Genomic DNA, 23,709 nt, shown 5'->3' with positions numbered 1-23,709 from the left:
ACCATGTGTGCAAATATCCCAGCTAAGGCTAGAAGAACCAAACAGAGATTTCTGTTGCTGTGCACTGGAGACAGTTTACAGTTTGAAGTAGTTAAATTAGCTGCCTGCTTAAAACAAATCATCACTCTTCAGAGGAATATAACAGAACCCAGAGGCTCTACAACGTATCATTCACAGTTTTCTGGACAATATCTAAAATACTAGGCATATGAAGAAAAAAAGAAAATGTAAGCCAAAAACAATCAATGCAGACTGACACTCAGATAAATAATTAGCAGACAGAAATTTTAAATCAGTTATTTTAACTATGCTCATGAATGTAAAGGAAAATAGGTTTGTAAAGAATTAACAAATACAAAATCTCAGAGAACTAGAAACTATTAAAATGATCAAATAAAAATTCTAAGACCAAAAACTATAATACAATATTTGAAATAAATGTTGCCATATGGGCCTGACAGTAAATGGAAATGACTGAAGAAAAACTGAGAATTTGAAGACAGATCAAGATAATTAATTCTATCTAAAGAATATAGAGGAAAAAATACTGGGAAAAATGAGCAGAGCTTCAGGGACTTGTGGGACAATACTGAAAGATCTAGCATACATATAATTAAGTTTCAGAAAGAAAAGAGACAGAGAATGGAATAGAAAAAATATTGAAGAAGATGTAATATACATGATAAATGTATATTAGCAGAAGTGAGTCTATTTTAAAATGTAATTTTAGATTTCAGATATATATGCGGTAGAAATAAAAAATTCAAAAAAAGATAATTGACATAGAAGATAATAACAAGGATATCCAAATTCTGTGAAAAATATTCTGGAGATCAAACAAATAGCAAACGTACAAAAAGATCAAATCACACCAGAGTAACACTTTTCAGAACTGAAAAAAAGTAATATCATAAACCAAGAAATATCCTTAGTCACTTATAACTGAGACATGAGAGCTTTCAACTTTTTTTTTTTTTGAGATGGAGTCTCGCTCTGTCACCCAGGCTGGAGTGCAGTGGCAGGATCTCGGCTCACTGCAAGCTCCGCCTCCTGGGTTCATGCCATTCTCCTGCCTCAGCCTCCCAAGTAGCTGGGACTACAGGTGCCCGCCACCATGCCTAGCTAATTTTTTGTATTTTTAGTAGAGATGGGATTTCACTGTGTTAGCCAGGATGGTCTCGATATCCTGAACTCGTGATCTGCCTGCCTTGGCCTCCCAAAGTGTTGGGATTACAGGCGTGAGCCACCACGCCTGGCGAGAGTTTTCAACTTTTAAAGAGAAAAACTTTACATTCCTTTTTGAAATTTATATTTGAATCATTTTAAGTTTATTTCTAAATATTTCATATATCGTGAACAATCTAAAAATAATATGTCGAACACTTGTGTATGCTCCACCTGGTTTAAGAATAAAGCAAGCTGGGTGTGGTGGCACACACCTGTAATCCCAGCTACTTGGGAGGCTGAGGCAGGAAGATGGCTTGAGCCAGGAGTTTGAGGCTGGCTATGATCAAGGCTGAGAATAGCCATGGAACTCCAGCCTGGGCAACACAGTGAGACCATGGTAAGAGAAAAGAAAGAAGGAAAGAAGGAGAGAAGGAGAGAAGGAAAGAAAAAAAGAAGAAAGAAAGAAAGAGAGAGAGAGAGAGAGAGAAAGAAAGAAGAAAGAAAGAGAAAGAGAGAAAGAAAGAAAGAGAGAAGGGAGGGAGGGAGTGAGGGAGGGAACATTACCAAATACTGTTGGACACTCAGCCATTTACCCTTCTCTGATTTTACTTTTCTCTACACACCCCCACATTGTAACCACTATATTGACTTTTTTTTTTGAGACAGAGTCTTGCTCTATCGCCCAGGCTGGAGTGCAATGGCATGATCTCGGCTCACTGCAAGCTCCACCTCCCGGGTTCACGCCATTCTCCTGCTTCAGCCTCCTGAGTAGCTGGGACTACAGGCACCCACTACAACGCCCGGCTAAATTTTTGTATTTTTAGTAGAGATGGGGTTTCACCATATTAGCCAGGATGGTCTTGATCTCCTGACTTCATGATCCGCCCGCCTCAGCCTCCCAAAGTGCTGGGATTACAGGCGTGAGCCACCGCACCTGGCCCACTATATTGAGTTTTATCATTATCTTAACTTTTTAATGTAAGTGCATTTATTGTTAAACAGTATGTAGTTTAAGTTTCGATGGTTTTGAACTCGAAATAATACTCTATGTTTTCTTCTAAAACTTTTTGAGTTCAACATTATATTTTCTGATATTCATCTAGGCTGATGCACATAGCTGCTGTTCATTTATTTTATGAACAATGTTTTTTGAACATATTGCAATTTATTTTTTTAATTCTCCCTTCCACAAATATTTGGGTTGTTAAATTTTTTGGTATTACCAAAAATGCTGCTACAAACTATCTCATACATGAATTCAGAGATGCATGTTTAAGGGTTTCTCTAAAATAGTGTCAAAGCATGGTCCTGTACCGGCAGCCTGATTATCACTTGTGATCTTCTCGGCAATACAAATACTTTAATTGGACTCTACCACAGACCTGCTGAATCAGGAACTCTGTGGGTAGGGGCAACAATCTGTATTTTATAAGCCCCCTGGAGATTCTGATGCACTGCCAAGTTTGAGAGCTTGCTACTCTAGAAGTGGAATTACCGTGTCACAGGAGGGTGCATGCATCTTGATTCTGTAATATTAATGGCTGTCCAAAGTGATTGTATCAACTTATACTCCCACTCATCATTATATGAGTGTCTACTGTTTTACATTCTTACCAGCACTTCATATTCTCAGAACTTTTATTTTTTGGCCAATCCAGTTGGCACAGAATGGTATTTACAGTGTCTTATTTTAGTCTTCCTTGATTCCTTTCTTTTTTTTTTTTTTTTTTTTTTTTTGAGACGGAGTCTTGCTCTGTCACCCAGGCTGGAGTGCAGTGGTACGATCTCGGCTCAGTGCAAGTTCCACCTCCCAGGTTCACGCCATTCTCCTGTCTCAGCCTCCCAAGTAGCTGGGACTACAGGCGCCCACCACCATGCCCAGCTAATTTTTTGTATTTTTAGTAGAGATGGGGTTTCACCGTGTTAGCCAGGATAGTCTTGATCTCCTGACTTGATGATCCGCCTGCCTCAGCCTCCCAAAGTGCTAGGATTACAGGCGTGAGCCACCATGCCCGGCCCCTTGATTCTAATGAGATTGATCACCTTTCTGTTTGTTAGTCATCCATATTTTTTCTGTGACATGTCTGTTCCTGTCTTTTGTCCATTTTTCTATTGGATTGTCTTTTTTCTGACTGAGTTCATTATTCATCCTTGTCAGTTAGATGTTTTGGGAACACCTTCTCCTAGTCTCTGGTTTTCTGTTTTTGTTTTTGTTTTTTAGTTTTAAATGGTGTTTTTTGATCAACGAAAGTCTTTAATTTTAATGTGTCATATTGATTATTTTTCTGTGTGGTTTGTGATTTTTTCATCTGACTTAAGCAATCCTTTCTTACCATAAGGTAATAAAGATGTTCTACTTTATTTTATTCCAAAAGTCTTAACATTTTCCTCTCATATTTAGATCTTGAATCTACATTGACTTTATTATGTACAGTGTGAAATATGAATATGTTTTTTTCCATATGGATAAAAGATTGTCCCAGTTACAGTGAATACATAGATTTTAGGAAAGAGAATCAACACCTTTATAGTACTGAGTCTCCCTGTTCCTATTCATGATTGTGCAATTTGTCCATTTATTTAGGTCATTTTAAATGTATTTCAATAAGATTTAATAATCTTTGGTAAATTTACTCCTAGATATCTTATATTTTTAGTTGCCTTATAAATAGTACCTTTTAAAAATAAGTTTATATTTTCCAAGTGTTTGTTTCTGGAGTTAAAAAAAAAAAATTTTTGTGTGATGGTCTTCTAGCCACCAACCTTACTTAACGTCAAAATGGTAAAAACCAGACCACATTTATCGTATTCTGCTATAGCAATCATTACAAGATGCTGGACTAACATCTCTGGAACGCTTAGGAAAATAGTGGGAAACCTTGGGATACCCCACTTAGGGAAGCTGTCATTCACACATAAATGCAAAAGAAAGGAGAGTCACAAATCCATAAAGTCTCACATTGTCTTTTTCACAGCTTACTCAAGGCCACATACCAAAATATTAGAAAATGAATTAGAATTTTTAAATAATGGAGATGTTACTGCTAAGATGAATCTGAGGTAACCCCTTGTCGAAACGGAAGTAAATAAGCAAGAGCTCAAACTAGAAGGCCGCTGCTGCTGTCTAGTTTAAGTGACTTAAAAAATAGTAGTACACAAAACAGAAAAATATCCTGGGATCAAATGGGGGTGAGGAGGACATTCAGAACTTTAGATTCAAGAAATGAAGGATGGAAAAAGTGGAACCAGCATGAAAAATCTCTTGTTTTCCACCCAGAAAAGCAACAAGCCTATAATTTTTACCAGATACATTTAAAATGTGAAATGCTATTCTATGTGATGGTTTGAGTGAAAAACATACATGTCTACACTCCAAATTGCTTTAAAACATCAAAGGAGACAATACTGCACATGTGCTAAAAGATATATAAAGGACAACAAAGTATTAAAATGGTAAAATAACTATACATAACGATTATAATGAATACAGTTATATAAATTCCCCATCGGCTCCTATCGAATAAAAAACTTTAATAATATTTTACTTACCAGAATTTTTTCAACCAAAGCACTACAAACATGATTAAAAATAGAATGATGGTTATTCCATATACAAAAAGCCTAATGAAGAGAAGAGAGTTGTATTTGGGAAAAAGCTTCTGAAGATTTTTGCTTTGTATGACAGGATACAGAAAGATATGTTTAATGTCGACTACAAAAAAGTTTCTAAATCTCATTTATTTTGTTTGTTTAGCAAATACTTATATAGTGCTTACCGTGTGCCAGCTATTATTCTAAGTGCTTTACAAAGAGAAACTCATTCTATTAGTCCGGATCCTGGCAGGAAACAGACGGCACGCTCAAATTGGATAAATTGAAGCGAATTGAATACAAGGAATATTTACAAAGGTGTGAGTGGGATTTAGAAAATGCAATAAGGGATTGTGCAATACCCTGGCTCACAGCAGCAGGGAGCCTGTACCACCCCCGGGCCTGCCTGAAGGGCCTGGGAGAGGAAGTGGTTGGAGGTACCTAGAGAGAGCCTCTTCCTAGAGGCTGCTTGGCAGGAGCACTGGGTGGCAGACAACCCATGGCAACCTGACAGGCAGGGAACAAGGGGAATAATCACCCTGACCTCACTGTCCTCCTGCCCCTGGCTCTCCTGCCCATACTCTCATTAGCCAAACCCAACAGAAAGCCGGAGAGCAGAGAGCTCATTGATGCCTCTTGTACAGGTTGGCCTCCCAGGGTACAGAAGCAGGTTGGAGAAAGGTTGGAAGTGGAACTAAAGCAGCAAAGAGAAGATTCTCTACATACTTACAATAACCCTATTTAGTAGGTACTGTTGTTGCATGCATTTTATAGAAACTGACGCACAGAGAGGCATCAGTTGCCCGAGAACTTGCCCAAGATCACAGAGCTCATAAGTGATGGATCCAGGATTTTAACCCAGGCATTTAGCTATCTCTCTTACAATATTATCATGCGGAAAACCTATGTAATCACTCTCTATATTTAAAAACATTTCTTAATGCTGCCTGATATACTGAAATTTAAATGGACAAAAAAAGACCATTTTAAGAGTCATTTCTGACTTCTTTCTACCACCTGTTTAAGGGCTGGGAGGCGTTTTTATGTTATTGGAGGCACTTAACTACCAAGATTTCCATTATGATTCAGAGATCATTTTGAAAATTGAGCAATTTTCATGATAGGCATACTTCCCAGCAGCTTCGTAGTAGAGTTGGGAGGATTATAGTAGAGCTGGGGAAACACAGGAGGTGAAAATGTGGTTTCATTGGGAAGTGTTCAGTTGTGAATGTGTGTGGTGGTTTTATTAAATTTGTACACTTGAAGTCTTTTAATTTTCCAATAGAACTGTAGGAATCTGGCACTTTCTAACAATCAGGGCACAAATCCTTTCTAGCTTTTTTTTTAGTAAGTATTTTCCAATATTAAAACTAAGCCATGAGTTCAGTATAAAATGAGTGTGATACAGCAAATAAACTGTAAAGCATATTTCTAGAGACAAAGATATATTTTCTTGCTGATTTCTATTATTAGGTTAGTATCCTTTGAATAAACTACTTACTAGAAGCTTCAGAATTGGGAATAAGTACAAGGCTAGAATGGTTGCCAAGTCCAATATTGTTTTCCTGGGCACTTTTGTATTTTAAGAGCTTTTTTTTTTTCCAGAACTTTTCCGCTTTACATCTACCCTTCCCTGTTGTACCCCTGCCCTTTTCTCTGCTCGTCGGCCATACACTTGGTGCCCCAGGCATGTGTTTCCCCTCCCTCTTCCCCGGAGAACGCATTTCATACCTTTGTGCCTTTTCAGTTGCTCTTCCCTTGGCCTTCCATGCCCCTGTCTTATACTTGGTCACTCCTGTTCTTCATTTAGGAATCTAAAGACTGTCTTGTGAGAATGCTTCCCCATATCCCCTAGAGAGAGCCTATCACTCCCTTCCATGAGCGTCTAGGGTTTTGTGTACATACCTTGTTTGCAGCCCTCTACCATATTGTATGAACCTTATTTGCTGGCATATTTATTTATTACACTGAACTGTGACTTCTTGGAGGCCAAGATCCTAGTCTACTGAAGAGTTTTACAAAAGTCGTTGGATAAACAACTACTCCTGAACCAACTAAAAATAGTTGCAAAATTCTTGGCCATCATACAGGGACCAGAAACCCCTTCAAAGTCCGTTTATGTTTTTCTGTCTGCCACCTGCAGGAAGAGATTCAGAAAATAGCCCAAGAGCATGAAACATCATATCTATCCTGATTTGCATTTTACTAAGATTAGGGTCAGTGAGTTAAATATAAGTTTGGTGTAATTCTTCAGTAGGTAGATCAAAAATTCCAGAATTCCCAAATTATTAATAGCTTCCTTAGCTATTTTTATGATGCTTTCAGTAAATTCACTTCATTGTAAGTATACTAAAAATTAGATATATGCTCAAAACAGTAAATGATTATTTCCAATAGCATTCTTCTGAACAAGTATTAAAACCAGAATATGAGTTAGGTTCATATTATCATAAATGGGGAAGAAATTTTGGTTTAAAAAAATACTCTTCAGTCCCCTGAATGACATTATAATTACTCTTCAGTCCCCTGAATGACATAACGAGCACAATATCTTTGTGTTTAATTTAGGTATAAGGGCTGGTCTTTTTAAAAGAATGAGTGAGCCTCTCTCTGGATCTCCTTTTGGGTCTCAGATGCCCCCCTCAGTAGGTGTCATTTCAAACTGCTCCATCATGAGTGTTCCAGTTTCCATCTACCTGGTCTACCTGCCAGTTTTCCCAGGCGCTCACTACCCACACGGCTTACTTTCAATTCCGTTTATGGTGAACCACTAATTTTCTTTTATCACTTCCACCACTGGCTCCTGACCATCCCTCCCTCTACTTGGGAGCAGGATAGAGTAACTCCAAGGCCATGCATAGTTTAGTTTCTATAGGTGGCGCTGGGGCTGGGGAGGCAAGAACAAAGTAGCAGCTGTTTCCATGACCCATTTCTCCCCAAGTGCTAATAGTAAACTCTCGGCGGTGTTGTAGAACCTTATTCTACTTGAGATTTAGTTTAGGGAAGATCATTCACTAAGCCTCTTCAGTTCTCTTTCTCCACAGCCAGACATGTCCCCAGCATCATTTATCAATGAAGACACCACATGCAGAAGTGTATGATCAACCATGAAACAGTAGTAGAGGGAAAAACATGATCTTTACCTAAACTGTGAAAGAACAAGGAAATTTGTAGATTTTTTGAAACTAGAAATCTGTGTGGTATAAAAAAAACTGTTCTGTCAAGAGACCTCAATATGTAATATGAGGACTTAAAACTCAGTAATATTTTTCTTGGTTTCTAGAACTACATTCCTGTTTACTGAGAGTTTGTGGCTTAAGAAGTGTTATCTGAATCCTCAAGTTGGCTAATGATTTGGAATCTTTTTCTAAGTTGTTAGTATGATTTTCCAGTATTTTTTCTCCCTTAATCTGCCATATGGCATATATTTATTCTTAACATTATTGTAAATTAAAATTAATTTTGTTTTAGGAATTTGAAAGAATTCCATAAAATCTCTTGAGGTAGTTGGAAATGTCCTGCAGTTGAAACAAACTAGGGTTGGGAGACACTAATCTAGATTAACGTTAATAAGCAACATGTTGGGATTAATCATGTGTTTTTGCACTTTCTGTCTTGAGACACAGGGCCACAAGTTGTGGAGTTTGCAAATAATAGTTAATCCCAATGTACTGAAAATAACATTTCATTCTTTAATGTATCTCGGAATGCAACCATGACTCATTTTCTTCTTTTGGTTTATAGCTGTTATTTGGATGTTAATAGTAAATGAATTACAGCTCACTATGAATTACAGCAGAAATCTACCTCATGGTTTATGCAAATAAACAGTCATAAGATTTTAACCAAGTAGTTTATGATGAATAATTTATAACAACATCAGTTTTACCATTAAAGAAAAGCACAATAAATTGAAAAGGATAAGATGAATGAGAAGCGCTTGGCACTTTGCTTTCTTCTTAGCATGTTGGCAATTCCTGTCATTAATAACACTTGGCTTTAATGTGGCAAATTTCATTTTGGATGTTTAAAGTACTTCAGAAACATTTGTTTGTTATTCTTCCCAGCATCCCAGGTCCATGGGTGCCCTACCTCAGAAGAACATTTGTTTTCGTTAGGAGTTAAAAGTAGGGTTAGAACCAAATAAAAGTCAACAAGCCTTTTAGAGGGGAAATAAGCATTACATGAAATTCCCAGTGGCTTCTTCTCTACTAGCTCATGGGGAAATATTTTTCCTGCAGCCTCGAGGTGAAGGAAGCAAAAGTGACCCCTTCCTTAACAGCTTCGGAATGAGATGAATTATTCCACCCTATGTGAACTCACAAAATACTTCCATCCATGAGTCTAGGATGGGTCAGTAATGTGAACTGAGTTGAAAATTGTTGCTCCATGAGTCATATTCTCAAAGTGCTCCATTCTTTTGACTCCTCCAATTCTTCCTCGTAGTTTTTTATTTTATTTTTTATTTTTTTATTTTTTTTTCCCCACTGCTGATAACTTGTGTTCTCTAAGCAGTAATTTTCTGTTGAGAAAACTATGAGACATCCATCACTTCTGTTTGGGTGAGAGCTTCTTGAGTGCTGGGATTTTACTTTTTCATCTCTATATAATCAAGATTAGCACAGAGCCTGGGATGGACAGTCCACACACACACACACACACACACACACACACACACGTTATTAACTGATTGACTAAATGGTAAATATCATCAGTAAGTCATAGAGAAATTTAGCTCCTCAAGCTCTATAAATGCCATTTAGTGTGCAAAATGCAGCAATACATCATAAAATCAGGGCTGACACCCCTGCTTAGTACAATCGTTAACAATGGCATTGCTTATCATCTCCAACAGCCACCCCAGTTTTCTCTTACATCTATTTGAATCTTTGCAGGTTAGTGGTCCTTGTAATTTAAGCCACAGTCACAATAAGCACGTCCTTTAGAGTCTTTAGTTTGGGTTCAGCAAACAAAGATTACTCATACTTTCTTAGTCTCCTTCAGTGGTCAACAGATCTAGCAATTTTGTAGCTTTTCAACAGCCTAGGCAGACACTGACAAAATGCTTTAGAAGGACCTAGTCTTATTTTTCCTCTTAGGGCTAGAGATGATCTTCTCGTTGTTAATAACAGCTTTTGAAAATTTCAGGAATGTTGAAGACAAAGAATATAGGTGGGAGTGAAGGGAATTGTGGAGCTGATTCCACAATTTTGCAGGTGGATTAGATACTGAAGTTAGATGTTTTCAGACTATATTGTACTTCGTAGGCATCAAACCAGCCAAACAAAATAAAAAGAACCTGCCTCGCTCTTGCCTGTATAATGTATTCCTGTTTAGTTAACAGAAACATTGCTCCTCCAAATTTCCAGGTTAATCTTCAGTTTTGTAATTACATTAGAAATTAGTATGAATTAACATAATTAATTGAGAATTAATTAACACACTTGAGAACTATTTATCCAGGAACTTTGAATATTATGGTATTCTATATAAATCAGCTTAAGATATTAACTGGACCTGCAGTATCACAAATTTTAGAAACCATTCACCTCAAATGTATGAAAGCTTTTTTAATTTCCTTTAGAAGAGACAAATTGTGAGAGGTTATTTCCAAGCATTATTTTGTCATTCTAAATCTATGTTTGTTTCCTAGATTACAAGATGACTAGTAGTGATTACAATTGCAGCTAAAAGTATTCACATTAAACATACCTAGAAATAGGCAGGGTGAGGTGGTCCACGTTTATAATTTTAGCACCTTGAAAGGCCACGGTGGGAGCCTGAGCTCAACTCACTTGAGCCCAGGAGTTTGAGACTGACCTGAGCAACATAGGGAGACCCCCATCTCTACAAATACTTTAAAAATTAACCCAGTGTGCACCAGCAGTCCCAGTTACTCGAAAGGCTGTGGCTGGAGGATCCCCTGAGCCCTGGAGGTCAAGACCATGGTGAGCTGCAATCACACCACTGCACTCTAGCCTGGGTGACAGGATGAGACCTGGTCTCAAAAAAAAAAAAAAAAAACCATAGAAATAGTAAATATTGTCTTCATTATTTCAAAGAAATAAGGTTAAAGATGGCTCCTCTTTTCTCGGGCATATCTCTGTGTCATAATTTCATGTCTGGGGCATAACTCATATGTTTAGATTTAGGGTGGAAATAAGCATGCAGGATAAGAATCACATTAATGACAACCCAGTAGCTATTTGATCTTACTTATTCAGGCCCTCCATGCCCCCAATCAAATATAATTTACTTAGTCACTTTCTTCACTTCGGCTATGAAAACTATAGTTTACTAATATGGTTCCTATGTAATATTTCAGCATACTGTAGAATTGCATTTGGCAAACTCGAAACCTAGACTAAGAATTTATTACCCTTTTTAGTTCACTTAAAAAAGTAGATGGGATATTGGAGGTGCTGAATACTCAGACTGATTTTTCCCTGGCTGGGAAAATGAGGAGGTCTCTAACTGACCTTTCCAAGAAAAATACGTTACCATCCTGGAGAATAATGTTGGAAACATAAACCATGCAGGGAGGATTATAGAGAAAAACAAAAATAAGACATAGCAGTGAAAGCCTTGCCATTCATCACAAAAGACCAGTCAGGTGGGCGAGGAGAATAAGCATGTCTGGGAAGTCTCAGCTAGGTGCTCCTCCTCCCCTCACCTACCTTTAAGTAGAAGAAAATAAATTAGGAAGCATTGAAAGCCAGGCAAGTTGAAGCAAACAATGCAGGGATACCCAGACAAGACTCCTAGTTCCTCCAGATCCACACAAAGCCAGTCCAAAGAGCTGAAGGAAACCAGAGCTTTCAAACCAGTATGTCAACCAGAGTGGAGCAGTGAGAGGAAGAGTTAACGGAAAGATGTGGTTCAGGCTCATTACAGTTATTTATGATGAGGCCAATAACTTGGGTTTGGGACATGGGTTTGGATTCCAGTTCTACCATGCATTCACCATGTGATTTAATCTCCTTAAATTTGAGTTTCATCATCTGGTAAATGGGGATAATAATTGTATTTAAGTCTTTTTTTTTTTTTTTTTAAGATAATCTCACTCTGTTGCCCAGGCTGGAGTGCAGAAGCATGATCTTGGCTCACTGCAACCTCCACCTCCCAGGTTCAAGTGATCTTCCCACTTCAGCCTCCCAAGTAGCTGGGATTACAGGCACGCACCACCATGCCCAGCTAATTTTTGTATTTTTAGTAGAGACAGGGCTTCACCATGCTGGCCAGACTGGTCTCAAACTCCTGGCTGCAAGTGATCCACCTGCCTCAGCCTCCCAAAGTGCTGGGATTACAGGGGTGAGCCACCGTGTCCGGTAAGTATTTAACTCTTAGAATTATTCTGAGAGTAAAAATAACAATAGCTGATATTTACAGAACATTTATTGTGTGTCTGGCATTGTACTGATCAGGCATTTGTTATCTGTCTTAATACTATTTTTAGTCTCATTGTACACATGAGGAAACCAAGGTTTGGAAAGATTAAGTGTTTTGCCCCAAGTCACTCATCTAAGAGGTGGCAAGGCCTTGACTAAGTGAAAGAAATCCATATTGTGTACAATATGGTGGAATCATCACTAAATACTGAAGAAATGGCAGCTATTATGATTTCCCATGTATCTGTCTAGACGTGTTGTGCCATCAGATAATATGGCAGAAGTAGAGAGAAGCACCAGCCTCCCATCAACCCTTGGAGTTGACCAGCTGGCAACTTTCGGTGGATAAGGTGACACTAGCATTTTGCATGGTGCCGTAGAAAATCAGCCCATTTGCCTTCTTGGCCTCTATCTCAGGTTTCCATCTTCTGTTCTAATAAATAAAGCACTCAACTGGGATTGAGGAAAGTTACATTCTAGCCCCATAGTTGCATGCACCTTGATTGTATCCCAGGCATACATCAGCCATGTGACATTTTAGGAGATTAACAATCAAGAGCATGTTGCTACCTGATTAATTCTCTCTCTCAGGGATTGGCATCGCTAGAAACCGGAGAACCTGCACTCTGGGGCACCCAGGTGGGTGTAGGACAGGACAGATGTCATCTGGCTGTTCCCTCAAGACATTATTGAAACTGCTACTGACACAAAGGGCAAAACCAAGGATATCAGTCTTACTTTGAAGTTATCTTCATTTCTTAATTAGATTGAGATTTGATAGGAACACCTGGTAAAACAAAGAGAGAGAGTTTTTATAAATTAAACTTTTTAAATTTCTATTTTTTTCTCATTCTGTCTCATGGTGCTGATAAACTTGTTTTAAACAAATAAATTATAGAATGCTACATTTCCCAGTATTCTTTTTGCCATGATTTTTGCTTCAGTGGCTGACCCCAGAAATTCGCAAGGGAAAAATATTCCCATGAAGCTGGCTCATCTCAGATGTTAAACAAAATTACTGTAACCATTCTTTAGTTCATAGGTAAGTCTTCCATCGATGTCAAAGGAAATTCAAGACACCGAGAAGATGATATTTTCTTATAGAATCCAGCAAGACGATGTGTAAAGATTTTAGACGTGTAGCTCCTATCAAAGTTAACATGAGTTGTGCTGTTAAAATCCCCTCCTGACACTTTGCATTCTATCCTGGGAAGTCTGAAGAATTTGCGGAAGGGTCATCAAAACATCAGCATCACTTTGATAAACTTGTCACCAGGTAAAATAAAATACATGTATGTTTGCTTCTTTTCTTCTGAAATCTAAAGTAATTATGACTATATAAAACCTTTTACCATAACTAATTAACTAGAAGCTCCTCATAAACTATGTGTCGACAGCACCGAATGTCTAATTATCTTTTTTCACTTTGGAATTGTGATGTTGAGTAATGAAGAAAACATTACCTGATGAAGTCTTTTATTTTATGATGATATCTCAGGAGACAAAGGAGACACAAAGGCTTAAATGCCATCTTCAATTACATCTTGGCCTTGGCAATCTTTTAGCTGGTGTTGATTTGCATGGAAACCACGTTATATTTTTTAAATCGTGTAGAAAGATGGAAGGAAGGAAGGAAAGAGGAAGGAAGGAAGGAAGGAAGGAAGGAAGGAAGGAAGGAAGGAAGGAGGAAGGAAGGAAGGAAGGAAGGAAGGAAAGAGGAAGGAAGGAAGGAAGGAAGGAAGGAAGGAAGGAAGGAGTTGTAAGATATTCTGTATAGCTGTTTCATTGCACTGTTAATTCTAGGCATGAGGAACCCTTTTTACATGAAGAAAGCCATGGCATAGCTGTTAACTACTATGTTAACTGCTAGCCTATTCTGCTGGACATTGTGGCTTGGGTTTTGCCAATTCCATTAAAATGTCTATTCTCTCCCTGCCATATAATGATCTACTTTAATTCAAACCAGGCAAGCATGAACTCATGTGACAGATATGACAGAAACAGGGAGGTGAGTGGCTTTTTTTTTTTCACTTTTGAAAGCAATGGATCAAATCCATACCTGCAGACACTTATGTGTAGACCCAGACCTGCTAGAGAGGGCATTTTCAATCCTTGCCTACTCCCAAGCCTGTGCCCACCTTCTAAATATTTCTACATTTCTGTCAAAACTCGAGAATATATTTCAACATGGTTGGCCATTAAGTGGCACTTTCCTTGCTTTCACAGCCACCCCTGTACTTGGATGCTCTATGCAAGGTCCATTAAAGTACAGGAGGTCTGGCAGAGTGTGAGACTTGGGGAGTACACAGCTACAACTGGGGCATCCCACGGGCCTGAGTTTCTTTTCGTCAGGGTTTCTGTTTGATGCTTTCTACCTTGCACAGGTGGGCTGGGGTCTTCTGACATAGTGCTTCCTAGACTGACATGCACATGAGCCACTTAAGAGTCTTGTTAAAATGCAGACTTTTTATTTTCTTTCTTTCTTTCTTTCTTTCTTTCTTTCTTTCTTTCTTTCTTTCTTTCTTTCTTCTTTTCCTTCCTTCCTTCCTTCTTTCTCTCTCTCTCTCTTTCTTTCTCTCTTTCTTTCTTTCTTTTTTTCTTTCTTTTCTTTTCTTTTTTTTGAGACAGGGTCTTTCTCTGTCACCTAGGCTGGAGTGCAGTGGCATGATCATGGCTCTCTGCAGCCTCAAACTCTTGGGCTCAAGCAGTCCTTCCACCTCAGCCTCCCAAGTTGTGAGACTATAGGCATACGCCACTGTGCCTGGCTAATTTTTTTGTAATTTTGTAGAGAGAGTGTGTCACTATATTGCCCAGGCTGGTCTTGAACTCCTGGGCTCAAGTGACTCTCCTGCCTCAGCTTCCCAAGTTTCTGGGATTACAGATGTGAGCCATCATGCCTGGCCAAAATGCAGATTCTAATTTAGTCGGTCTGAGATGGGGCCTGGGGGTCTGCATTTTTTATCAAGTTTCCAAGGGATGCTGGCATTGCTGGCCCAAGGACCACACTTTGAGTGGTGACACTCCCACTCCACTGAGCCAATTCAGGACTTTCTCTCCCCAGATCCGTTTTTTGGTTTTGTTTTGTTTTGTTTTGTTTTGTTTTGTTTGTTTTGTTTTTCCAGATGCTCTGTCGCATGCAGGCTGGAGTACAGTGGCACGATCTTGGCTCACTGCAACTTCTGCCTCCTGGTTTAAGGGATTCTTCTGCCTCAGCCTCCTGAGTAGCTGGGACTACAGGTTCACGCCATCACACCTGGCTAATTTTTGTATTTTTCGTAGAGACGGGGTTTCACCATATTGGCCAGGCTGGTCTCGAACTCCTGATCTCATGATCCGCCTCAGCCTCCCAAGTGCTGGGATTACAGGAGTGAGCCACCACATCCAGACCCCAAATCCTTTCTTTTCCTCCTCAGTCCCTGCTCTGAATTCTGGGAGCACCAATGGACAATACTTAGTACTAATCTTGGTACTTCTCAGCCTCTGTCTCCTGGGTATGAAGCTTAATGTTAAGCTGCATAAGTAAATGTTTCCTGGGTGTGAGGTTTATCTTTGTAAGTAGATTCTAAGTTATGCCACCTCCCTTTACCTCCGGATAGCAGCAGCAATGATGACACAGCACAGAAGGCCATGGTAATTATTGTTGAATTGAATTGAGTTGGATTGGATTGAACTGACCAGGCTTTCTTACACTATGTTGAGAATACGTTTCTTCCCAAACCAGATTCAATGACTGATATGGGAGACCTTTAAGGCAGGTTTGATGTGTTTAGATGTTTGCAGCAGTGATGCTCAAATAAGCAATTGATTCCAGCATTGGATCTCATGCCTTGTCTCCCGGGTCCCACCAACCTGTCCTTAAACACACAAGCCAAAACAGAAAAGTAAACACAACCAGCAACTGAGTCTATTTCTACTTCCCCAAAGAAATGTCCTCATGTGCCCATCCTTCCTACCCCATCTCTCTGACCCCAACCAAGCGTCTTGCAACTTTCCGAAATCTGAAAGAAGTATCTCCTCCTCATAAAAAGAAGAGAGAAACGTATTAATTTGGTAACTTAAATGTATAACAAAGCCCTACTTACTATCTTTTTCTCTGAATCAACTTCCAGCTAAATGGGTTGAATGTATATGCCCCTCCTCCAACTTAAATAAAACCATGGGGATTTGTTGTTTCCTGCCATTATTTCGTGGTCTTGTAATACCCCATCTCTTTGTTGCCTATCCCCTTGCTACACGTCTCTATGGCTCCAACACATATCCAACCTCTCACAACCAGTTTTTCCCCCATGCTTCCCCAGCCTGAGGGAACTCCACTCTCCTTGGAAATTGCAGAGCTGTAATTTAGAGTATATTCAGCCATTAATTGTGCAGTATCCAGTGCCATATTTTTCTATGTTGTCTCAGCCTGCTTTTTAAAGATTTTATTGTTAGCTAACTTTAGACATATTTATGCCTTATTAAAAGAGGGTAGATTAAAATTTGCTCAAGAAATCCATGACCTATACCTGTGTTCCCTTTGGGTCTGGCGTTCATTTACCATTCAACAATTAATATCTGAGCACCCTAACAGTGGAGTGATTGATGAATAACCAAAATAAAGTGAATATATGTACATAATTGAACTTAAAACCTGATATTTCACAATCCAAGTACTTTCGCATATAACATCTCGTTGTCCTTGTGACATCCTTCTGAAGCAAATGGGAAAAGGTAATATGTCATGCAAAGCATTTAATTAGTAAATTCACTTTGACAGTGTTTCAAGCCAGTATGTTGGGGGGGGAAGTTATTAAGTGAAATAATATAAAAGTTAATTGTGACATGTCAAACAAACTCTTAGAGAAGATTCATAAAAATACCAAAGAAGAACAGTGCTCCAAAACCTAAACAACGGTGGATCGATTTATGGCTTATTTAACCAAATCAACAATCTGGAAAAGGTACCTCTTAAATTTGAACTGAAAGCTTGACAGAGAGTAAGACAGCCTGACCTCCATGGTTAATAAATTCCATAAGTAGAGAGCAAACATTAAAAATGCCCTGTAGCTCAATGTCTTCAGCCAAAAAGAACTAATCCAATTGAGTGAGACCAAAGAAAACGACTGGGGATGTATGGTTCCAGAATGTCTCTGAGGTATTCAAACCCAAGTCAATTTAAGGACTTGTAAGTTAATAACTAGGACTTTACACATAATCCTGTACTTTACAGGTAGCCAGTGAAGGTTTTATACAACCAGGGTAATGTGATTTTCATGCTTGGTGTCAGTCAAAATGTCAGTAACTGAGTTCCAGACCAAGAGAAGTTCCTCAATCAGTCCATTATAGAGTCCCCCGGAACAGCGACAGGCAGGGGCAGCAGGGGTCCCAGGAAGACAGCAGCCACAAACACACATAAAGAGGAGAGAGCAGCGGACAGCAGCCATGGAGAGGGCTGGTTCACAGGGGCTTTTAATGGTGGATCTGGTAAATAATTAAATAGGAAGCCTTAAAAATATGTCAGGATCAAAGATTAAGTACAAGTTCATAATAGAAATCTTGGGAGCAAACAGCCTTCAAAGCTGTAGTTCTGGGCAATTTACGGATTTGCAGTAATGGTGAGAACCCAGAAGCAATGAGAGTTTCTTCTTAGCGTGATTCATCATCAGCTTTTAACAGTCAGGCTGAGAACATCCGGAGCTTAGGTGGTCAGAGAGTGAATTTAAGTTTCAAAGGGGTGAGATGACTACTTTTTAACATAATACTTAATGTTAAATGGATACTTTAAATGCATTGATTGGATTCCTTTTTTACAAACATCATTTAAGAGCTCTCTGTGTGTATGCATGTGTTTTAATTTCCCAGTGGAAATATTATAATGTCAGATGAGAAAATCTTTCCAGATTTGATATTGACTTACGTTTAAAAAAATAAAATGGGAAAAGCAACCAGACGATTAACTGAGCACCTAATATGTTCCTTTTACAAGACCAGGTACTTTATACACATTCTTTTATTCTTATTTTAATACTGCAAGGTAGGTGGGATTAGCTCCAAATATAAACTAGGAAATGAAAGCTCAGAGGAATATGTTGCTCTGTCTCCTGACCACTCAAAATTTGCAGACCAGCACCATTACCATCACTTGGGATGGGGTTAAAACGCAGAATTTCAGGCCCTACCCTAGACTGACTGACCAGAATCTGCCTTATTCAGTAGCTGTAGCATTCTGAAAGGTCCCTTCTATATATCACTTGAGTAAGTTCGCATAGAAAACCTGGGATAGCAGGCAGACCAGTGACCAATTACCAGCTACCAGTAACCAAGCTCAGGGCTTGCCAGCCACCTCTGCCATGCAAATGAGCTTCAGCCCCTGGGGCTCCTCACGGAGGAAATGCATATATAGAGGATCCCTGGGGGAGTACCTGTGGTGCAAAAGGAAGAAATGAGGCATCTTGGACTGGCTCTGGCAGAGAGTGCAGGAGCCCATGGACTCTCAGGAAGAGTCATTCCACACAAATTTACTGAGCAGCAACCATGTATTACCAAAATACAGGTTAAGGCAGTAGGTTCTGGAGCCAGACTGTATTTCAGACCTGCTGAGTGCTGGCTTTGGGCCTTGGGCAACTTGCTTAATCTCTTTATCCCTCCGTTTCTTTATTTGAAAAATGGGGATACTGATGGAGTCATGGTAAGGCATACAGAAAGAGCTCATTGGACATTTGCTTTCATTATTTCCCATGTTGTGCTATGGGGACTATGTCCAGTGTGGAACAAGACTGCTATGGCCTCTGCCTTAGGTTGTAGAGGAGGAGGCAGACATTACTAGGTACAGTTGTGACAGGTGCTATGCCAGAAGAGCGGGGAACTATGGAAACAGGTAAGAGAGAAGCTAGACTTAGAAAGCAATTAAGGAATATTTCTTATGTAACTGACTTTTGCTTGTGATCTGAAGCTTGAGTAGGGAGAAAGACCAGCGTTAAACAATCGAATGAGGAACTGAACCTTGGAGGAGATGCAAGAGGGCCTGTAGGATGAGCACAGAGAGTGAGGGGGTTCCGGAGAGGCAGAGGAGTAGGCAGCCAGCAAACAGCCCTGCCCAAACTCCTGGAAATGCTGAATACAGAATGACAAATACCCTCTTTGCTACGTAGTAGAATCCTAAAAAATGGGAAACCCTTAGTTGCTAGAATTGATGAAAGAACTGAGTAATGCAGTGAGCTACACCCTGGCTGCCTTGTAGGAGTTATTGATCTCAGTAACCTCAAGGCTTAGCTAGGAGATGATGAGGTTCTGGGCTGTAGGTAAGAAGTTGTAGCTGAACCCCTTTCCCAAAGCTGAGACATTTAAAGGGTGGATCAGGAAAACGCATTCAACAGCATAGGGACAGAATGAGGAAATAGTCTGCCTTCTTGGGTGGAGAGAAAGACAGAGGTCATTAGGTTCATTTTTCAAAAATACCATGCCAGCTGCAGGTTGGAGGAGGGCAAAAGTGGTATGGGCATGTGAAGTAGGAAGTTCATCATTCAGGGGAGACTTTCTCATGGCTCTGACTAGGACAGGGGCAGTGCAGCCAGTTCACACAACTGGTAGCATGATTGATTCCGGGTCCAAAATTGTCACCACAAGTGAATGATGGAGCTTAACAGGGAGCTTATGAAACGATGCAGAAACATGAAATGGATCAATATGAAGGGTCAAGTTTCCAGAGACTGGAAACGTAGAGGTCCGTAGGATCTGAGTTGTGGGAGATTTTGGCATAGTCAGTGCAAGACAGTCCAGGACAGGGGAACAATTGCTAATTCACTAGGGCTAGACAGGAGGGAAACTTCACACCCCCGAGGGTAATGGAAGATAACCACCTGCCACAGAGCTGCAGAGTAGCCCCGAGCAAGGTGGGGGATGGTCTTTGGGCTCACGACTGGAGCTGAGACTTGGAAGAAAATTCTGGAGGTGGGGAAGGAGCAGTGCCACTGACTCAAAACTGTTTCAGTCTAGGAGATTGAGTATTACAGCATTTCACACACCCTGTACAGCTGAAAGAAATGAGATGTGTAAAACCCAGTCTGCTACTCAATGTGTGTGGCCTGTAGACCAGCAATACCAGCCTCACCACGGGGCAGGTTAGGAATGCAGAATTTTGGCCCCACCCTGGGGCCTCCTGAGCAAGAATCTGTATTTTAACGTGGTCCCTAGGGATTCTTACATGCATGACCATTTACCATGTGTGGCCATGAAAGATCATGTCACTTGCGCCATCTGTGACTGAGGGCATGGGATGTGTGACCCAGGATAAAAGATACTCCTTAATGAAGTATGTGAAGATAGTTTTGAAATATTTCTGACTCATGTCAGGCAAGCCAAAAATTGGAGAGATTTGGCCACATCTAGGCAAAGAAAACCAGAAATATTGGAACCCTCCTACAAGTCAGACTGCGTAAGCACAATGACAGGATAAAACCAATTTCAAAAAAAGTGAGGTGGAATGAGATGGAAAGAAAGATGCAACCTTGAGAAGTAGTTAAGATTGTAATTTCTAATTTCTTTCCACTTCCTTCAAATTAAATGACTAGCCAGTTCACATCAGCCTAAAATTTACCATGCAACTTTAAAATGCTTACAGGTGTAATTATTTTAGATTCAAATTCACAGCTATAGCAACTTTGCACTGAAGCTACATTTTTTTCAATAATACATTAAAATCCTCCTATATTACTCCAATGTGAAGTATCTTTTGCCCTAATGCAGTTAGAATGATTCTATAACATGGCTAAAGTCAACTTTAGTGGTATTACTATTCCTTCATTCAGCAAATTCATTTGAGCACCTACCATGTGCCTGTGCTAGACACTGGAGATGCAACAGTGAATGTGACTGTTCACTTAATGTAATCACTGCTCTCAAGATGCTTTGAGTCGGCCGGGTTCGGTGGCTCACGCTTGTAATCCCAGCACTTTGGGAGGCCGAGGCGGGCGGATCACGAGGTCAGGAGATCGAGACCACGGTGAAGCCCCGTCTCTACTAAAAAAAAAAAAATACAAAAAATTAGCCAGGCGTGGTGGCGGGCGCCTGTAGTCCCAGCTACTTGGAGAGGCTGAGGCAGGAGAATGGCGTGAACCCGGGAGGCGGAGCTTGCGGTGAGCCGAGATCGCGCCACTGTGCCACTGCACTCCAGCCTGGGCGACAGAGCAAGACTCCATCTCAAAAAAAAAAAAAAAAAAAAAAAAAAAAAAGATGCTTTGAGTCTGTGAGATTAAATATAATCATTACAGTTCTAGCTACTTTCCTAAGTGTTATTAACATTTAAACTGATTTCATTATTCTAATGCTTTGTGGTAGCCCAAGAAATCTTTATATTTGCATGTCTGTTGTTTTACTATATACCTACATGGTGTATGCATCAGAAACCTCTTCTGTGCTATATTTTCAGCAATATCTTCTTTCAGTTTCAATATACTCCTTTCCTGTAGTGAAAAAGTCCTGAGCTTCCTAAGGGATGGCATTTAAACACATAAGGATGTAAAATTCTCATTGAATTAATAGACCTGCTTTGGGTTGGTTTTTTTTTTTTTTTGGCTCGTTAGAATATATACATCTGGCAACTTCTCTAAAACTCTATCGTTTTGGTCTCTTGGGGGAAAATGTGAGAACCGAGGAGTATAGCATAATTGTCAGAGTCTTTGTGTCTCTAGATAGCTCTGTCGATTCTCCATGGGCTGTGGAAGATAATTTGTCAGCTTAACTTCAGCCGCAGCCATTATAGAAGAAGACTATGACTTCTCTTCCAGCAATAGATGTGCAGAAATAGCATCCGAAACCAGAGAATGTAGGCAGGTGGGAATTTAATCCTCCCCCCTGTATCCCTACCCTATCCTGACCTTACATTTCTTCCTTCTCTGTTAGTAATCACATGTCCTGATAGGTGCCTGTGTCTTTAGATATATTTAGGTTATAGTCTATATGTAAAGAGACCAACAAAACCTGGGTTCCTTGGCAAAAGGCAGGTAGCATTTTACACTTTGTGCTTGGAGAGGTAAGACAATAAAATTAGGTAAGAATATCCGTTGTCATTGATTTAATTTCGATAAAATATAGAAAAATATATCCTTTGTATCTTACCTTTGTCTTTTCCCCTTCCTCCGTCCCCATTGATTATGCATTAACTTAATCATTGTCTCCATAGAAGGGAGACAGTCTATAGAGGGGTTTGTATTCTCAGGCATCTAGTGCCCAAAAGCCAATTATAATAAGCTCAGTTTTGTTGGTGACACTCATATTCATCCGGTTGGGAGATGAGAACACATTCTTGGGTATGTTAGGATAATAAGAAGCCTTCTTCAAATACCTCGTTACTGCCAGCAGCAGCACAGTGCTCTTGTCTTCCCAGGGTAGACTTTTTCTGTCCTTCACTGTCTTTTTCCAGCTATCACTTTGCACTGTCATTACTTCCTTTATACTATATTTGTATTCACCATCTTCCTCTCCATGCACACAACTACATCCCTAGTCTAGACTCTAGTTTTCTCTTCCTTGCATTATTGTATTAGCCGATCTTTGGGGTCCACTCTGTCTCCACACCTATCCATCCCACTAGGATGATGTTAGGTAAAGGTCACTTTTGTCCTATTACTTCTTGGCTTCAACATTCTAGATGAAAGATAGTCCTGTGCCGTTTAACTAAGGTCTTATGTGTCTAAGAAATATAGACCATAGAATCAGAAGGACCTGGGTTTGAATCCCATTTCCACCAGTTACTTATTTGCAAGTTCTCTCTTCTCCCTAATCTTTACGTTTTTTATTTCTCTGTTTTGTTGCTGCAAAATATAGATAACATAAAAAATTTGCTGTTTTAATTATTTAAAGTGTATAATTCAGGGACTTTATTTACATTCACAATGTTGTGCAACCATCACGTGTGTGTGTGTGTGTGTGTGTGTGAAAGAGAGAGAGAATATGATCTATCAAGCAATTTAGCAATGGGTTGGCCCCAAAATTAGTTGAATAAAAATTTATAATGGATAATTTACTGTTTTTCTCTCTCTTTAGGCAATTCTTACATACAAACTTTTTACAAATTTTTTATTTTGGTAAAATATGTATAACATAAAACTTGCCATTTGAACAATTTTTAAGTGTACATTCAGTAGTATTAATTACATACACAGTGTTGTGCAACCATCACCATTATCTTTTTCCAGAACTTTTTATCACCCCAAAAACTCTGTATCCATTAAGCAATAACTCCCCATTTCCCATCCCCACCGTCCACCCCTAGTAACCTCTAATCCACATTCTTTCTCGATGAATTTACCTAATTCTAGATATTTCGTTTGAGTAGAATCATACAACATTTGTCCTTTTGTGTCTAACTTATTTTACTTGGCACAATGGTTTCAAGATTCATCCATGTTGAACCTTGTGTCAGAACTTTATTCATTTTGATGGCGGAATAATATTCTGTTGTATGTATATACCACCTTTTGCTTATTTATTTCTTGCTGGACACTTGAGTTGTTTCCATCTTTTGACTATTGTGAATAATGCTGCAATGAATACTGGTATACAAGCATCTACTGAATCTTTTTTT

Source organism: Nomascus leucogenys, chromosome 3 (assembly GCF_006542625.1).
Source record: "Nomascus leucogenys isolate Asia chromosome 3, Asia_NLE_v1, whole genome shotgun sequence".
NCBI classification, from domain to species: domain Eukaryota; kingdom Metazoa; phylum Chordata; class Mammalia; order Primates; family Hylobatidae; genus Nomascus; species Nomascus leucogenys.
This window is presented reverse-complemented; position numbering follows the sequence as displayed.